This window comes from Lissotriton helveticus, chromosome 1_1, assembly GCF_964261635.1.
Source record: "Lissotriton helveticus chromosome 1_1, aLisHel1.1, whole genome shotgun sequence".
In the NCBI taxonomy this organism is placed as follows: domain Eukaryota; kingdom Metazoa; phylum Chordata; class Amphibia; order Caudata; family Salamandridae; genus Lissotriton; species Lissotriton helveticus.
This window is the reverse complement of record NC_136057.1, coordinates 826421072-826439964: the sequence shown is the minus strand read 5'-3', so window position 1 is coordinate 826439964 and position 18893 is coordinate 826421072.

Sequence of the window (18893 nt, the reverse complement as noted above, 5' to 3'; positions counted from 1 at the left end):
TCCTAGCCTGGCCTGCATTTATGTGGGCCAGGTAGAGATGAATGTGGTCCTCCATCCGTCTAACCCTTACCATGACAACATTGTATTGTGGAAGCGATACATTGATGACGTCCTCTGTATCTGGACAGGTACAGAGGACCGGCTCAAGGCATTTCTTGAATGGCTCAATCAAGCAGACCCCAGCTTGCAGTTTACCTGGACCATTAGCAATATGTCTGCGGTCTACCTTGACGTGGACATCGTGGCAATGGATCATAAACTGGTGACGAGTGTGCATCATAAGGAGACGGATAGGAATTCTCTCCTACACTATCATTCTTTCCATCCAAGAGCGCTCCGGGACAATCTCCCGGTAGGGCAATTTTTGCGATACCGGCGGAATTGTTCCACCACGGAAACATTCATGGAGCAATCCGACAAACTTATCACTAAACTCCAACAACGGGACTACCCACGAAAGGTCATCAAACATGCACGTAAGAGGGCCCTTAATACACCTCGAGAAGCCCTCTTGGAACGTAACACCACAGAAAAGCAAATCTGTCTCCCTGTGGTCACCACCTTTGATCCCCTGTCTACCAGGGTAAGACAGATTATAAGGAAAAACTGGTCATTATTGGACACGGCCAATGAGAAAATGCCAGCCCCGCGATTTGCTTTTAAGAGGGCGTCCAATCTCCGCGACAAGTTAGTCCATGCTAGATGTCCCAGTTCTAACAATGCGAGTACCGTCCCCACGGGACACTACCCATGTGGTAATTGTTCCGTGTGTAACTTAACATCTGCTACTAAAAGTGTGACTCTGCACGATGGAAGAACTTGGTTCTTGAACCGATTCAGCAACTGCAATACATCTCATGTCATATACAGACTTATGTGCAGCTGCGGACTTTATTACATCGGGTTAACCACACGAAAAATTAAAATCCGCATACAGGAACATCTGAGTACAATTAGGGCCAAAAAACTGACTACACGACTAGTACAACATTTTGCGGAGGCAGGACATGACCCCAAGGATCTGAAATGGACTGTGTTAGAAGAAGTGGTGGGTGACACACATAATTTGGAGAACATTCTATTGAGAAAGGAGGCTAGATGGATCTATACTGAGAAAGCAGATCGGGATGGGTTAAATAAGAACATTGAGTGGAACAGGGTGAGCAGGCGATAGAAGTCGTTGTGCTTGACATCTTTTGTTTGACACTCAGTAGCGGGTGAGCCTGACACTTAAAAAGAAAAACCTCCCCTAAACACAAAATCTCCCTCTGATTCTCATGACATAACAGGCCGTTCGTCTCAACCAATACCCTGGACTTGATATCGTGTATACGAGCTGTTCTAACAGGGAAACATCTGTTTGAAATATTAATGCTTTATTGAATATAGTTGCTTCTATACGTCTGTTGCTCGGCCTACCTCCCTCCGATCAAATATTATATATTGGTAAATCCGTGGCTGTGTGACTTGGTGTTACACCATTGTAATAAAAGGAGAAGCGCTTTGCAATGTTTTCTTTAAAATCATTTTAAAATAACTGCACATTGACGTTGTTAGGACCGGTAAGATACTCTCCCATTAGATTCCCTCGGGTCCCCCACTAACTAACACACTTAAAGATGGCCGCGCCATGGTACGTGGTGGGCGGAGCCATCTCCCCCTCTGGCTACTTCCTGATCCTGCGCGTCACCATCAGCGAGGATCGTCGGAAGCGCCGGAGGGACTCGGCAGGAGTGAGTCAGTTTGTTGATGTCGGTATGAACGAGTGAAGGGCTGTGCTCAAACCCTATAGAATAACTGCCTGTGTGAGCACCTATGTGCAGGTCTCTGATATCAGAACAGGGTACCAGGGGTCCGGTGAATGCCTCGTGTGAGGGCTGCCGTGTACTTCGGCATGCATAGAGGGTGCGTGTAAAGAGCCGCGCTGTTCTTCTTTACAAACCCGCCCTCTTTTTACAAACTCTGCGGTGTCTTTACTATTCTGAGGGATTGGAAATGTATCATTTAAATTATGGACTGTTGTTTTTGGACACAGGTGGCTCACATCATTGAGGAGCCATCGGTGGACGCGTGATCTAGTGACACGGGTCCAACATTTGGTGACCGGTATACAATGATTGGCTCACCATAAGGTAAAGTTTATGCGCTGTTGTGTGTGGTGTGTGGCATTAGTGTGACTTTTTTCGAGCACTCCCTTCGGCTGAAAGGGTGCAGGACAATCAGTAAAATGCTCGTTTTTATGTTTACACAGGTCCTACTATACATTTTATATGTGAAGATTGAGAATAGGAAACCCTCATATGCCCTGATAAAATTGCTTAAATGAGAGCAATGAAACATGTCGGCTTGAGGAGGAATCTGCGTGGTATTTAATTAACCATTTTTAAAACGGGAGGTCTTTGCAGCACCAGAATAAAGGATAAGTAGCCAGCAAAACCTTGCCCGGTTTGTATATCTGTTTGTGTGGGGGTCTATGTTTACACATTTGTGTTCAGTAGTGTTTATTTGTATACACTGGTCTGTCTTTGTCGCTATTCTCACTTGTGCACTTTGTATTGTGTTTATGTGCACTTCTGTTTTCTTTACATAGAGTGAGTGACCAATGATGAGAAGTGGGTATACCGGTGATCATTAGCCGGGAACCCCCTCGGGTGTTGCTACCGTGAGGCACTCACTCTATTCTTCACATATTTTTCACATTCTTTTCAGCTTTTGAATGTGTTGGCCTGTGTTTTTGTGGTGTCAAGTCATTTATACATCCTGACCGTAGGAGTAGTGTTATTTTACACACCCTAGGTATATGTATTTAAATTGGGATACTATACTCTTCTGATTGGTCTGTTACACGGATGACCCAGATTTGGTGGGGCTCTTTTTGTTTAATCCTGGTCTGAGTGGGGGGCAGCCCTACCGAATACCTTTCCCCCTATACCCCTGGTGATTTAATATTACATGAGAAGAACAACAGTATAATAAATTCTTATTGTAAGCACGCCCGACTGTTTGATCTGTGTATCTCTCTGAGAGCAAAACAAGCAAGCACGAGTGACTGGGTAAAAAACTAGTATATTGTTTACACAAGTCTGAGGAATCAGAGTTTCTTGTGTTCTGAGTTTGCCAAAATCTAATCTCTCTGATATTAGGAGATACTGGTGGTACTGCGAGCTACCTAATACCAAACAGAGGCTAACATATTCGGCAGGGGTGTACAGAGTCAGTCTACCACCAGACCCACAGTATATGTTATCCGTAAACAACGCAGTTCCTGCATGAAGGGTACTTTAGGAACTACACTACATGGCGCCCAATGTGATCTTATGGCACACAACCATTTGGTTTGGTACTTATTTAACAGTACAATCTCAGTAGCTCAGTCGTGCTTAATCTCAGAGTCCCTGCTTACAAAACCCAGAGACGTCTGGAGTGGGTAGGCAAAAAAAAACTCCGCCACAGCTGAGTAGGCGAGATATGCTGTTTATTGGCTGTTGGTTAATCAGGATTGAAGGACAATTTTTCCCAAAATTGTACATAAAACCTTGGACAGATATTCCATGTGTTAAACACAATGACTACCGAAACAGGAAACTTGGACCAGGTACTTTATCACTCAGAGGGTGAGGAAAATACCGATGCAATACAGATTGCACCCAATGTAAGACATACGCTGACAGTTAGACTACTCAAAAATTGGTTAGCACCCAGAGGAGGCTTAGTAATATTCGCGATGGAGGCACACGAAGATTTCAAAACAGAGGTATTCCACTCATGGATTACATTCCCAGCAGCGAATGCCGTAACAAATAATTTTCATTATTACAAACATGAAGAAGTTCCAGGGGTCTACAATCTGTTTGAGGAGATTGAGATTCCACTTACTTACCAGGAACATATTTTCTGGTTTATTGGCGCCCTACCCCATGCAAGAACAAGAGCAAGGCTTGGTCCTTTAGGAAGAACAGGAGCAACATGGCCGATATTAGGACCTATGCACCACATCCTGACTTTGACACAATGCCACGTGATGAACTGCTTGTTCAACACAAAGAGTTGGTATAACTCGACAGAAACATGACACACTTCGTCTTGAGGACACTCGCGGTCCAACCAACAGTAATTACGCCAAATGTAGCTCTTACACAGAGCACAGGTACTAAAATTATACCACAAACATTACATGTGCTAATGGGCAAAGTGCCCACAAAACGTGAACACGTTTCTTTCTGGGTAGCTCAGAAAATAACCCAGTTAGAAGCTGTTTTCCCAAATACAACACCATTTGAAAAACACAGAATGTTAACAATCTGCTTGCCCGTGGGGATTACACCACAGTTAGAGTATTGCACCTCTTGGGGTATAGTCTTTGCTGCCATATATACCAGAACACATGGTATTCCTTCATTAGCAGTAATACCAGATGCATTAAGACAAATACAAAATGAGTACGGAGCAGAAGCTGCACTAAACTAAGGGTTGAAGTTATTAAATAACTACGACCAGGTATCGGCCATAACACTAGCTACTATTAAAGGGGAAGCAGCATCAGCGTGCAGCGTTCAGAATGTAACGTGCTAACTGCATATGTGCCGATAAAGACTCGCAAGCCCCGTACATTTGTAAGTGGCCGCAGTGGTCCAACTACACACATGCAAGAGGTTTGTCTGACTTTAGTAATGGCGTCTGTGCCGGGTGTGCAACGGTGGAGCCTTTCATCTGCTGGCAGATGTTGCATTTCAAGACATAGCCTTTAGTTTGCTTAGTTAACCCTGGCCACCAAAAGTGTTCTTTTTAGTAAAGAAATAGTCGCTGTAATGCCTGTGTGCGCAGAGCACTAACCCTTATGTGCAGCAAGTATTAAACCTTGTCTACGATCCATATTTGGTATTACTCTATCCCCCACTCCAGGAATCTGAGCATATGGAATGCTGTTGATGACTCAGACTATGGATCACATGAGTCCTCGGTAGCGCGGCTTTCAATTCAGCTACCTGTTCCCATAGCATTTTGTGTTTAATTGTGCCACCTTTTGCGTCCTTGAATTCGTTTAGTTCCCAATGCAGTAAGTACTCATTGTATGACTGTACACAGTAAAAAGAATCACACACGATTAGTGTAGGGATTACGTTATCCGTATTTACAAGTGCCAATATAAGTGCTTTTAATTCTGCCCACTGAGCAGTGCAGTCTCCTAGAGATTGCGGCTTGTGCAACTAGGATGGAACTTGCCATCACGCATGCGACCTTTAGTGATAGCACATGCCGAAAAATATTGCTGCTTACTTCCTACGGCCGGTTGCGCAGATCCGTCAGTATAAATAATATATTCATATTGTTCTAGAAGCAAGATTTCATTTAATAGTGGATATTCTTGTTTGTATTGCAGGAATGCCTGTGTTTTTAAACTTGGATCAAATCTGTATTCAACGTCTGTTAAAGTAAGAGAATTAGCCCATTGTGTTCATCTTGGTGTAACGCTTTCCCATTTGTGATGCTGGCCTTTCTAACTGCTTCTAAAGCTGGTACTGGAGTTATGACAGTAATGTGTTATCCCTGAGCCAGTGCTCTTTCTTTTGCTACTTATTATATTAACCAAAAGGCTCTGGGAGAGAAAAATGTTTAAAAATTGGAAAGATATCCAATGTATGAGTTAAAGAAGCCCTTCACAACAGCCTAATAGTATCAAAATTATACATTTATTTCAACATTTCAGAAAGTTTTTTTTGAACATACACATAATCTCAAGCAAGAAAAACGCTGGTGTACAAAAAACAATACATATAAACCAGACAGGTGGCAACAACAATATAAATCACAAAAAAGAAGGAACACCATAAACATGAATACTGTGTCCTTATAAAAACTTTTTAAGCCACAGAGAAGCGTCGACGGCGTTTCGACCGGTATGTCATTTAGCGGTCATCTTCAGGACTCAAAATTGTTCTTGAGCAAGAGATCTGTACAATAAAAGGTATATTTTAACAATAATTCCTGATAATTCTTACAATAATGTCAAAGTAGGCATCTCATGAAGTAAAGGGCGGCTGAGTGAAAGATAGAGCCAGTGAACAAAAAGTGGATGTTAAGAAAAGTTGAATAGCCTTATACCACACCACTGAGTGAAAAAGGAAACCTTATACCAAGTTCGTAAAAAGAAGGCAAAAATTACCTTCAGCTTTAAACCAGTTTATAATTTAAGGTCCTCCAAAATCATTAATCCATAACTGAAAAGTACCAAAATGAAAAATACAAGTCACTTGAGCTGTAAATGTGAGCCAAAGGCAAATCATGCAGCCCAAAGTGTATTGCACTTACCGCAGAAAGGCGGGTAAATTCAGAATAGAGTATAGCCACTCAAAAATAGAGATCATCGGATCATTCAGCTGGCCACTTAATGGCCCGACTGGTTGTGTAAAAGATTTTTTCAATTCATTGCCTGTAGGCTGTTGAAAATACAAAGCGTGAGTGTCGGATGAACCAAACAATCGATACTAGTTATTGCAGCAATAGTTCCTCAAAACGAACCATTAACAGAGAGTTAATCACATATAGGTCAGGCGTCCTCCATTGCACTTATTTCTTGTGATGCAGGGTCTCTTCAAATATCGGCTCTATAAACCGACGTGACTTTGATGCCTACAGGCGATGAATTGAAAAAATCTTTTACACAACCAGTCGGGCCATTAAGTGGCCAGCTGAATGACCCCAACTAACTAATACTTTACAAATCGAACAACCGATCATGTTTTCCGCCTTTTGGCTAACAGTAAAGAAGTCCCAAACTGGGGACTGGAGATGTCTGTTGATGGTGGAGGTGCTACTTTGACTTTCAATGCCAGATGAAGCGGAGGATGGGCGTGGCTGAATTCATTTCTGTTGTTCACTTATAGCACCACTACTTGAGGTAATGGAGGTCGAGCTGGATGGAGGTCCCTGCCGGCTCTTCCGACTAAAAAATATGGAAGCTGTAGGTCGTGTTGTAGTTGTAGTTGTAGTTAACTGCGTTGGTGGTGGTACCAGTGCCAGGCCCCCCACATCCCGCTCCGCAGCCATTCAGTATAGGGTGAAAATGTCTGTCTGCTGCATGCGCGCTGGGGCTGGAGTGACGACTGTGATGACTGGGTCGTCGTCAGACTGTTCATCAGCAGCAGAAGACACCACTTCTTGTTCGTCGTCATCACCCATAAGTCGAAGCCTTGTGGGAACCTTCATTTTAGGCTTAGCTACCTTGGTCAGCTCATGGCGTGCCTAACTCTCAGACTGCATTTGTGGGTTCCAATCAGGATCAAGGTCATCAGAATGAAGGGGGCTTGAAGAAGAACTTGTAGCAGTAGTAGTAGCCCTCCTTGACCTTTATCTTGCTGGGGATCTGGAAGACAATGGATCATCATCAGGAGGAGTTGCTTGCTCGGATGATACATCCGCTTGAATATCAATGTCCTGATGTGCCCCTGCTTCTGGAGGAACAAGCGTTGTAGACAGTTGCGCCGCTCCATGAACCTCTAGTTGCACCTCTCCATGCGCCTCTCCTTTTGCCTCTCCTTGCACCTCTCCTTGCGCCTCTCCTTGCGCCTCTCCTTGCGCCTCTCCTTGCGCCTCTCCTTGCCCATGTACTTGCGCTTGTACTAGTTGCACCTGTGGTTGTCGTTGGGGCTGTGGTTGTTGAACACTCGTCAGCTGAGTTACACCCGGCGTTGATTGGATGGTACTTTCTTGTGATGAGCCAAGATCACTGGTCGATGGTGATTGAGAAAGGAAAGTGGCTGCCTCAGCAGCACTCATGGTCTTGGACCTAACTTGGCGTGGTGGCACTGAGCCCAATGAAGCGGAGGTGCTGCTTCCAGCTTGGTCCCCGGCGGACACCGCTGCTGCTGCAGGCATAGTTTTTTTCCCCAAAAAAGGTGTTGGTTGGCACACCAGTCTCCTTGGTAGGTGGTGCCACTTGCCTCTTCTGCTCCTTCTTACTGGCAGTGGCACTGGCGACTTTTTTCGCTGAGGCACTACGGCCACCTTTCTTTGGGCCCATCTTCTTCAGATGTTAGAACAGCAGGCCGCAGTTGCACGAGTTGCAGAGTTGTCTTGTCTGTGGCCACACGTGACGTCACGTGACTTTGTGCTGCACACACCGCTGCAGGACTTCTTCCTGGCACTGGTGGTTCTCTTGTGCACCTAAAATCAATGGAAGCCAGAGGAACATCAGTTAAACACCCCAAAAAGTCGAAAAACACACAAAAAATCACCACAATCCAATGCTATCCATGCCCTCAATGATGTTTAAATTCAAGACACCCCACAGAAAGACTTGGTCCATGCACCACTCGCTACCCCTGGGCCTAATGGATGAAAGCAAGGCAAACTGGGTGCAGGCCTGAGCACACTGCCAGGCTTCAAAATGGGCCCTTGAGCCTTGACCCCCACCACATGGCCAGGCCCTGCCTGGACCAGGCCTCAAAATGGCCCCCACCCACATGGCCAGGCCCCAACAACACCCCAAAAAATCGAAATACACACAAAAATCACCACAATCCAATGCCATCCATGCCCTCAATGATGTTTAAATTCAAGACATCCCACAGAAAGACTTGGTCCATGCACCACTCGCTACCCCTGGGCATAATGGATGAAAGCAAGGGAAACTGGGTGCAGGCCTGAGCACACTGCCTGGCTTCAAAATTGGCCCTTGAGCCTTGACCCCCAACCACATGGCCAGGCCCAGGCCTCAAAATGGCCCCCACCCACATGGCCAGGCCCCAACAACACCCCAAAAAGTCGAAAAACACACAAAAATCACCACAATCCAATGCAATCCATGCCCTCAATGATGTTTAAATTCAAGACACCCCACAGAAAGACTTGGTCCATGCACCACTCGCTACCCCTGGGCCTAATGGAAAAAAGCAAGGCAAACTGGGTTGCAGGCCTGAGCACACTGCCTGGCATCAAAATGGGCACTTGAGCCTTGACCCCCACCACATGGCCAGGCCCTGCCTGGACCAGGCCTCAAAATGGCCCCCACCCACATGGCCAGGCCCCAACAACACGCCAAAAAGTCGAAAAACACACAAACATCACCACAATCCAATGCCATCCATGCCCTCAATGATGTTTAAATTCAAGACACCCCACAGAAAGACTTGGTCCATGCACCACTTGCTACCCCTGGGCCTAATGGATGAAAGGAAGTCAAACTGGGTGCAGGCCTGAGCACACTGCCTGGCTTCAAAATGGGCCCTTGAGCCTTGACCCCCACCACATGGCCAGGCCCTGCCTGGACCAGGCCTCAAAATGGCCCCCACCCACATGGCCAGCACCTAACAACACCCCAAAGCGTAAAACAACACACAAAAATCACCACAATCCAATGCCATCCATGCCCTCAATGATGTTTAAATTCAAGACACCCCACAGAAAGACTTGGTCCATGCACCACTCGCTACCCCTGGGCCTAATGGAAGAAAGCAAGGCAAACTGGGTGCAGGCCTGAGCACAATGCCTGGCTTCAAAATGGGCCCTTGAGCCTTGACCCCCACCACATGGCCAGGCCCTGCCTGGACCAGGCCTCAAAATGGCCCCCACCCACATGGCCAGGCCCCAACAACACCCCAAAAAGTCAAAAAACACACACAAATCACCACAATCCAATGCCATCTATGCCCTCAATTATGTTTAAAGTCAAGACACCCCACAGAAAGACTTGGTCCATGCACCACTCGCTACCCCTGGGCCTAATGGATGAAAGCAAGGCAAACTGGGTGCAGGCCTGAGCACACTGCCTGGCTTCAAAATGGGCCCTTGAGCCTTGACCCCCACCACATGGCCAGGCCCTGCCTGGACCAGGCCTCAAAATGGCCCCCACCCATATGGCCAAGCCCCAACAACACCCCAAAAAGTCAAAAAACACACAAAAATCACCACAATCCAATGCCATCCATGCCCTAAATGATGTTTAAATTCAGGACACCCCACAGAAAGACTTGGTCCATGCACCACTCGCAACCCCTGGGCCTAATGGATGAAAGCAAGGCAAACTGGGTGCAGGCCTGAGCACACTGCCTGGCTTCAAAATGGGTCCTTGAACCTTGATCCCCACCACATGGCCAGGCCCTGTCTGGACCAGGCCTCAAAATGGCCCCCACCCACATGGCCAGGCCCCAACAACACCCCAAAAAGTAAAAAAACACACATAAATCACCACAATCCAATGACATCCATGCCCTCAATGATGTTTAAATTCAAGACACCTGTTGCAGTAAAAGGGGAGAACTCTCCTTTTGTTAAAAAACCCCTCACTCACCACCTAGTGGTGACATGCTTCATCATCGGGGTCCACCCTAATCACCTAGCGTCGGGGTGGTACTCCTCACTGTGTTTCTATACTTACGTACGAAGGGGTATAGGAGTATTCCCCAGCTCACTCTGTGAACTAAATACCTTGCTCTCCCCATTGTTTGTTTAAATTCAAGACACCCCACAGAAAGACTTGGTCCATGCACCACTCACTACCCCTGGGCCTATTGGCAAATGAGGCTTTACAGGCACCCCACAATTTAAAAAAAATCCACATATAACCCTGAGCTAAAATTCCATGAAATAAATGAGATTTAAGTAAAAAAAAACTCACATAAACAGTTGTATCATGCACCCATGACTAACCCTGGGCCTACTGGATACTGTGGCTACCCACAATATATATTTTTTAAAGTTCTGAAAAAGTTTTAAAATTGTAGTTGCAGCAACTGCAATGCCCCAAACAACACCGACTTACTTGTAAATTCTCAAATCCAAAAGTGATCCAAACTCCAAAGTCCAAAAAGTCCTCAAACACAAATATCCAGCAGCAGCCACAAAAAGTAATCCTTCCAGCTCCAGATCCAAATCAAAAGTGACCAGGACATGGACAAAGCACTGGGAGGAGCCTGCTGGACAGGAACAGGAAGTTGGAGAGTCTGGGGCACTTCCTTCCCCCCCCCCCAAAAATGGACTCCTTGCACCAAAAAGTGCAGCCAAATGTCAATATGAGGAGTTATTCTGATCAAAATCATTTTCAGAAGGTTTATGCTGCCTGCGGTGGATTTCTTGTGCAGAATTGCAATTTGTGCAATTTCGGGAAAGCGAGCTGGAAGTCAACTGCGGGCCGCATCTACGTGTTCGGCATTGTTTACTCCCGCAATGCATGATCGCGGGCCCTTATGACGTACTTGCGTTGTCAAACTCTCGCTGTGCAAGATGGCGAGCCACGATGACGTAATTGCGTTCGAAAAACTCTCGCGCGATCACGCAGCAAGATCCAAAATGGCGCAGCACACGCAAACCGGGAGAAAAACAACTCGGCGGACTCAGAATCACTGTAAGTCAACGCCGCGCGCGCGATATTGTATTTTTCAAGCGCGACCAAGCAAAAAAAACGGATTTCGGGGCAAATTCGCGAGATTCGCGGACCACGAATTTGCCAAAAATCCACAAATTCTGCGAACAAAACAGATTTTACGCCCACGCTTAGGTTCAATACGGGCCAGGTCAAATCAAGCTGGGGCAAGGGCCTGACATGCCCCCTCGAAACAGCAGTAAAACAGGTCCCACATTGCCACCAGTTAACTGCTCTAATGTGTGCTGCTGTACTATCTTGCTGAAGTAGATATTAAGGCCTGATTTCAAGTTTGGATTGACAGTGCTATTCATTGCACCTCGGAAAATACGATCCACAGGGTTCTGGATTTCTCAAATGTGATAAATAGCACCTATTGTGGAATAACAGGAGGATTTTGATGCTTATATCCAAGAACATGTTTTGGTAACCTATTCAGGTTTTCAACCGGTTGATGTGCTCTCCCTTTTCATAGGATATCAAGAAAGCTTTTCCAGGAGGTCATGCTGGTGCTATCTGAAATCTCTGATTTTAATGGATTTGTGTGTTTTTCAGATACAGTTCACCACAGGTCATCCTAACGTTCCAGTACTTAATTTGTGCCAGTGGTTCCTGGTGGTGGACACAAGCATTAATTTTATAGGGACAAATACGTATTTTTAGGCTTTGACTGAGAGGGAAAAAGGAAAACCCAAGGAAGAATAGAGTGGAAGAGAAAGATAGGACAACGACTACAAAGAGAGAAAGCCGGCATGGAAAAACATGCAAGAGTGTGCTAAAAACCAGGAAGAAAAACATCCTCCTCCTATTTCTCTTTCTGACCTCCAATTCTACTATTCTGCTTCTTGTCTCTTGATCTTTGTATTTCTGAGTGGGTTTGTAGGCACATTTTAGAGACCTAAGTCAGTGAGCAGTTTATTACCCTTGTGAAACATGATTCCTTCTCCAGAGCCCCAGAGCCTTTCTAACTCATGCATTTTGAAACGTTTGCAGTTTTTTCAGTAAATACGCATTAATTCCTTCATATGAATTATTTGTATATTCCACTCCTAAAGTTACAAATGGCCCTAGTGTTCTAGGCTGGAGTCCAGGAATGTATTGCACCATGCTGAAAATAGATTGGTAATAAAATATTTTTTCACAGTTGCACACTCTGTAATTCTATTCAACACATATATGAGACCACATGGCAAATGTATGACGTTTTATCAGCTGGAATATCAATTCAATCTTGTTGACAATTAGCTTTTTGGACAACTAGATTGGGCCTGGCACTCTTACGGAATTCCTGTATCAACCTACTGACATCAGTACTTTCCTCTTAGACAATGAGTTTTGGTTTGAAGGTACTCTCTAACATTGACTAGGTTGGGTTCTTTGATGATTCCGTTGACACACAGAGAACACCTGCCCTCACATGTTCACCAGCTGCAGCTGCAGCTGAGACAGGAAGAACCGTGGGAGGTTTTGATGGCTGATGGTGCATGGAAAAAGAGGTGAATGATGTCATCTAGCAAGGTACCTTATAAACATCTCTGTACAGAAATCTTGTTTGCTATTTGAAGACAAACCATCCTGATTCCCCCCCCCCCCCCCCCTGCGAGCCTTCCTAAGGGCATAACTTGACTGCTGTAAGTCAGTTTATAAACATTGACATCACAGAGTTGCACACTCTTTGGGAAAAGCCTGCGGATTCCTTCCTACAATTGAAAGTAAGAACTAGCCTGAGGTTGCTTTGCTTGTGCTATGGGAGCCTGGGACGCTGTTTCAAAAAGTGGATTGAAGTCAGATTCAGAGTTGATATTTATGAATTTTCATGGGCAAGACCAAAATACCTAGGGGCATATTCACAAGGATTTACCTCCGATCTATCTCCTCCTTAACGCATCAAAAGTGGAGACAGAACTAACACCTCTCACAAGCTGGTGCAAACAGCAGACATCGTCAGTATTCCTGTGATAACTGCCCCAAAACATAACACTGCGGTGGACATCACCAACTAACCCTAATGAGATGCAGAGTAGGCATACCCGTGCAGAAACACGCGAAAAAACAACGACACCATTTTCACAGTGAACTGACAGATCCGGGAAGCGAACCAAAAACAGGTGATTAGCTGCGGTAGCCGCAGGTATTTAACACCTGCCTCAAGCAGGTGTAAAGGCGGACAACTACCTGCAGTAGGCAAAGGAGCCCTGCACACAGCCATACCCGAAGAACAAATGATGCCATGGAGCTACTCATCATGTAGCTCGGTGTGCCAACAGGGCCACAACACCCACAGCCACCCCCCCAGGACCCGGACCCACCCCCGGACCATCACAGAAGCAGCGCAGAGTAAGACAGCGGACCTACCGAAAATGCACCACTATCACAGACCTAACACCTGCGGACGTCATTGCCCACTACAGGCTCAAAAGGAAAACCATTCTCCGCATCATGACCCACATCGCCCACAGGCTGACGGTCTCAACACAGCGGAGAACCAACATCCTTCCGTAGACAAAGCTGCTGGCTGTGCTGCACCTGTTGGCTTCCGGTACCTTCCAACAAACAACTGCCAGAGTCAGGGGGGGGGGGTCTCAAAGCCAGCCCTATCAAAGTTTATCACACCTGTCCTGTATGCCATCCTCAGCTTCATACCCAGTACTTTCACTTCCCCAACACTGCGCAGGAACAGCTGGAGACAAAGCAAGGCTTCTACGCCATAGCCGAATTCCCGGCCTTGTTGGGGGCATTTGACAGCACACATGTCCCACTTGTGCTACCTACGGATACTGCACACCACTACCGCAACAGAAAGCACACACATTCCATTAATGTGCAGGCAATAGTGGACCACCGGGTACTCTTCACAAATGTCGCCGCCAACTACCCAGGCAGTTTGCATGATTTCTTCATCTTCTGACAGTCCATCATCAACCAGAGCTTCCAGGATGGCACATATGGAACGGGACTGCTCTTGGTAAGTACCAAATCAACACACCACACATCCCAAAGCCTCCAATGCACAAAGCACAACTGTGGGGATGCACACGTGACCTAACCACATTCAACATGCCAAACTACACGACCACTGACCAGATATGACCACACAACTCTATGGTCATCCTGGGCTACCCCTGCACCCAATACAGACATTTCATGGCACCACAGCCACTCACCAGCTGAACGTGTGGAGATGCGGAATGCTCTGGCATCATGACCCCACCCAGTATCCCGCAGGTCAGCGTCCCATGGCGGTGGGCCCGTGTCGGCCGCTGTGCATCCGGGGCCATTAGCCCTGTGTGACTCGAGTCATCCCCCTTGTAGTTCTGACATTGCATTTCTGGTGCCTGATGACTGTTGGTGTCATTGCCAGCATCAGCTACTTCTTGAGGGCTGGCTTACACTCACCCCACACACAGCCAGCACAGGTGTCACTGTATTGGTGGACCTGCCATTACATCCTGCCGAACCAAGTATTGACTCTTTTCTCCCTGCACTGTCACAGGTGATCAAGGATATGCACTCTGCCCTTGGATGATGACACCCCTCCGAGACCCAGCCACACCTGCCCAGAGGCAGTACAATGCGGCCCACATACGCACCAGGGGCATCGTTGAATGTACATTTGGTGTGTTGAAGTCACATTTCAGGGGCCTGGACGGCACAGATGGGAAGCTCCTATACAGCCTGGACATCGTGTGCAAGATGATCGTTGCATGTTGTGTGCCACACAGCATCCGTGTTCGCACCAGGGCCCCATGGATCCCAGTTCCAGAGGTACCGGCCGATGATGCTTGTGATGGGGCAGTTGGCCCACATCCCACTGCAACTGCGACAGGAATGGCCCTTAGGAATACCATCATTGACACTTACTTCTCATGAGCATGTCACATTGTGACCATCCATGGCAAACATGCGATGGTAGAAGATGTCCCACTGCACTGCATGTGTAATTAAAACATATTTGCAGGTTAAAGGTCGTACTTGTACATAGTCGTGTTACCTTTCTCTGCGGTATCAGATGTGATTTGCCAGGTTATGCGCATTTGCGAAACCAGTTGTGTCCTGTGTTTAATTGTGGAGGAGTTGCTGTTTGTACCGGGATGTTGTCAATGTCGAAGTGCACTCCTGCTTATGTGCCTATGCTGCACGGTGGGTGTGTCGCTCCTGCCGCTCTGATTTGTCTGCCACTGGTCTCTTTCATGCGGTGTGCCTGTCGGTTCTGTTCTTCCATGGTGCTTGGATGTTGTGGTGTACATGTTGTCCTCTGCATTTGGCCAGGGTGCATCCATGGTACTCAGCTGTTGATGAATTTTGTTCGGAGGCATTTTCCGTATGCTGTTCTTGTGCTTTTGCCCGCATGCCCTCGCACTGGTTGTCACTGTTTTCTTATTGCGAATTATCCCATCGTAGGTTTTTTCGCGTTGGGGTTTGTGTTTTTTTATCTGTCGAGGTGGTTGTGTCTCGTGCATTGGCCTCGGTTTTGGCAAACTATTACATGCTACCGCATTGTGAATTCCACATTGACACGGTGTTATTTTCGCACGATAGGCTGCGATGTTGAAAGTTGCGTTACGCTACTCTTGTGGTAGTTATCACACGTTCTTGTGAATATACCCCTTAGAGTCAGACCACAAAACGCACATGACCCGATTCACAAAGATATACTTAGACTCAATTACCTTTGTGAATCGGGCCCAATTACACTGATCTAATCATCATGAGTCGCACTACAGCTGCTTCTCCTTAGATAGCAGTTAAGCCTACCGCTGCATGTAGCCCAACAGATATTTCCCTGAACACGTATCTGTGCATTGGGATATTTTAATTGTTTTTTGCACATCTTCCCATTGTAAATCTATGTGTGTTAAATATATAAAATTTCCGCCCTTCAAAACTCATGAGAAATCTACTTATTGAAATGGTTTATGAGACTATATTACATTTCATTTTCAGGATGCCGTTCACATTAATTATGCTTTTGGTTTCTATTATAATGCCAGTAATTTCATACTGATAAAAAGAAATTCTCCCTGAGGAAAAGTTCTAGAAAATAAATTCATAAAGTAATTGGACCAGCTGATTACTTCCTAAGTAGTTTCGTAAGCACACAATAATTGTAGTGTACATACAGTTTACATTATGTGCAGCAGTGCAAAAGGATAGCGATTGACAACGTTTTCATCAGTGATAAAAATAAAAAAAATAGATCTTAAGCTGGAATAACCAGAGTTGAAACAGCTATTACATCAAAACACTTTGTAAGTATGAAGCTTATTGTTGTTGTTGATAAGAGACCACTACAGGTGGAAAAGTTACACATAATACATACTTCTCTTGTGTGTTAAATAAATAATACAGAGTGTGATGTATCATGGGCAGATCACAAAATATCGGTCCAAATTGCGCACTTGGTGGTATATTTATGAGAGGCTTGTGCTGACGTTGCATCACTAATTTTTGATGCAACAGCAGTGCAGGCATTACTTCATATCTACAAGCTGACGCACGTAATGAAATATGTCTGTTTTTCGAAGGCCTGTGTCAAAAAATATCTGCGCCATAAGCAGTTGTGCCACGCACAGTGTAAGAAATGCAAGGTAAGCGTTCACACGTAAATTCTATCATAAAACTCACACAGTGATATTTATGGCTTTGTCAACAAGCGGCGAGCAAACCTTGTAATGCATCAAAATGCTTGAGCATTGGCAACTCAGGTGTAGGAAATGACACAGTGGCTGTGGTTAAGAAAGACAAGCCATACAAAACAATTTGCCAAGAACAACTACACCATGGAGGTGGTCATTCTGCAGCTGGGAGTTTGAGGAGACCACCACCATGTAGACAGCGCAGGAAAAGATGGCATGTTTTTCATTAGTGGCTTTCTCTCATTGACCTCAGGGAGGATGAGGTAATCAGATATTACAGACTATAGAGGAACTCTATTAGAGAATTGCTGAGCAAGATAGTGCCAAGACTCAAGCCATCAACTGCCAGGCCCACTAACATCTCTCCGCAGGTCAATCTGATGGCAGTCCTCCACATGCTGGCATCGGGATCCTTCCAGATCACAACAGCCAGAGTGGCAGGAATATCGATGCCATAATTTTCTGCCTTCCTGCCCTCCGTCCCGGTTGCCATCATCCGACTCACACGCCAGTACCTTCCCGTCCCCAACACCCACCAACAGCAGCTGGAGACCAAGCAAGGTTTATATGCCATTGTGGGATTTCTTCATGTGCTAGGTGCTATGGATTGCCAACATGTGCAACTGGATTCCCCTTCAGACACATCATACCTGTACAGGAACTGGAAGCACACCAACTCCATCAACGTCCAGGATTGTAGATCAGATGGGGATGTTCACCAATGTGCTAGCAAAATACCCAGAAAGCACACTTAATGCCTACATCTTCAGGCACAGCATCATCAATGAGCACTTCCAGAATTGCCAATATAGCAATTGCCTACTTGTTGGTAAGCAAAACTGAAGCATATAACATACCTACTAACATTAAGAAATGTATGACAAAAAAGTCATCTCTGTGTCTGTTGCTGAAGCTAGGGCCATATGTATGAGGGGTGTGTCTCAGACTTGCACCATGTTTTGTGGAACACCTAATGCAAAGGTACTTTGTGTGCCTTTGAATGTTGTAAACATTCAGAGCAATGCAATGCTGTGCAAAATGTAGTGCTGCATCACTGTGAAAGGGAAGGGTTCCATGGGTGTTGCGTGGATGTCTCCATGCAACTACTGTGGTACATGACTCATGCCACACCTTTAACTGCTTCAAATGAATAAGTTTCCCCAGCTAATGTGTGACAGGGAGAAATCACTTATGTCACCCAAGTCATTTCTGCTTCCTATGTGTGCTCCATACCATAAATACATGCATATATGACTATGCCTCCAGGGGTTACTCATGTGCAGGAAGGTGCCGCCTCCTGCACAAATACAATCCTGCATGCACCGCAGGCACCATTGCACCATGGTGAAAGTGTACCTATTTTTGTGCTATTGTGTGCCAGTACAGGGTAAAAGGACAGGAATGCATTATATGGCCAAAATACTGTGCACTACTGCCCTTTCTCAGTGACGAGGGGAAGCGCAAGAAAGGTGAATTGCTTCACTGCACAGTGCAACCTTCCCAAATATCCGGGATCTTGTGTCACTGGGCAACGAATCAAAATAAAAACCATGTGGTAATCTAGACAAGTCAATATGAGTACAAAGGCTACGCAATAGATATGTGTGGCATTAGTGTCTCCTCAATGGCATACCTACTCTCGGTATCAGTCAAAGGTAAACAAATTCAATGGTGTGATACGAAGTACTGTGAAAATGAGCAAGTCAGTCACACATGGCAGTATACTTGTATGTTGACCAAAGTTTAGGGAGCATTACAGGAAGAAGTAGTTGGAAAGGCCATGTGTGGCATGCAATGTCAGTGTAGGCCCTAGTCATGTATAAATGTCAATACTGGATAAAATTGTGACATTAGCAGGTCAAAACATACATATGTCTCAGCCATACTGGCAGTCTAGG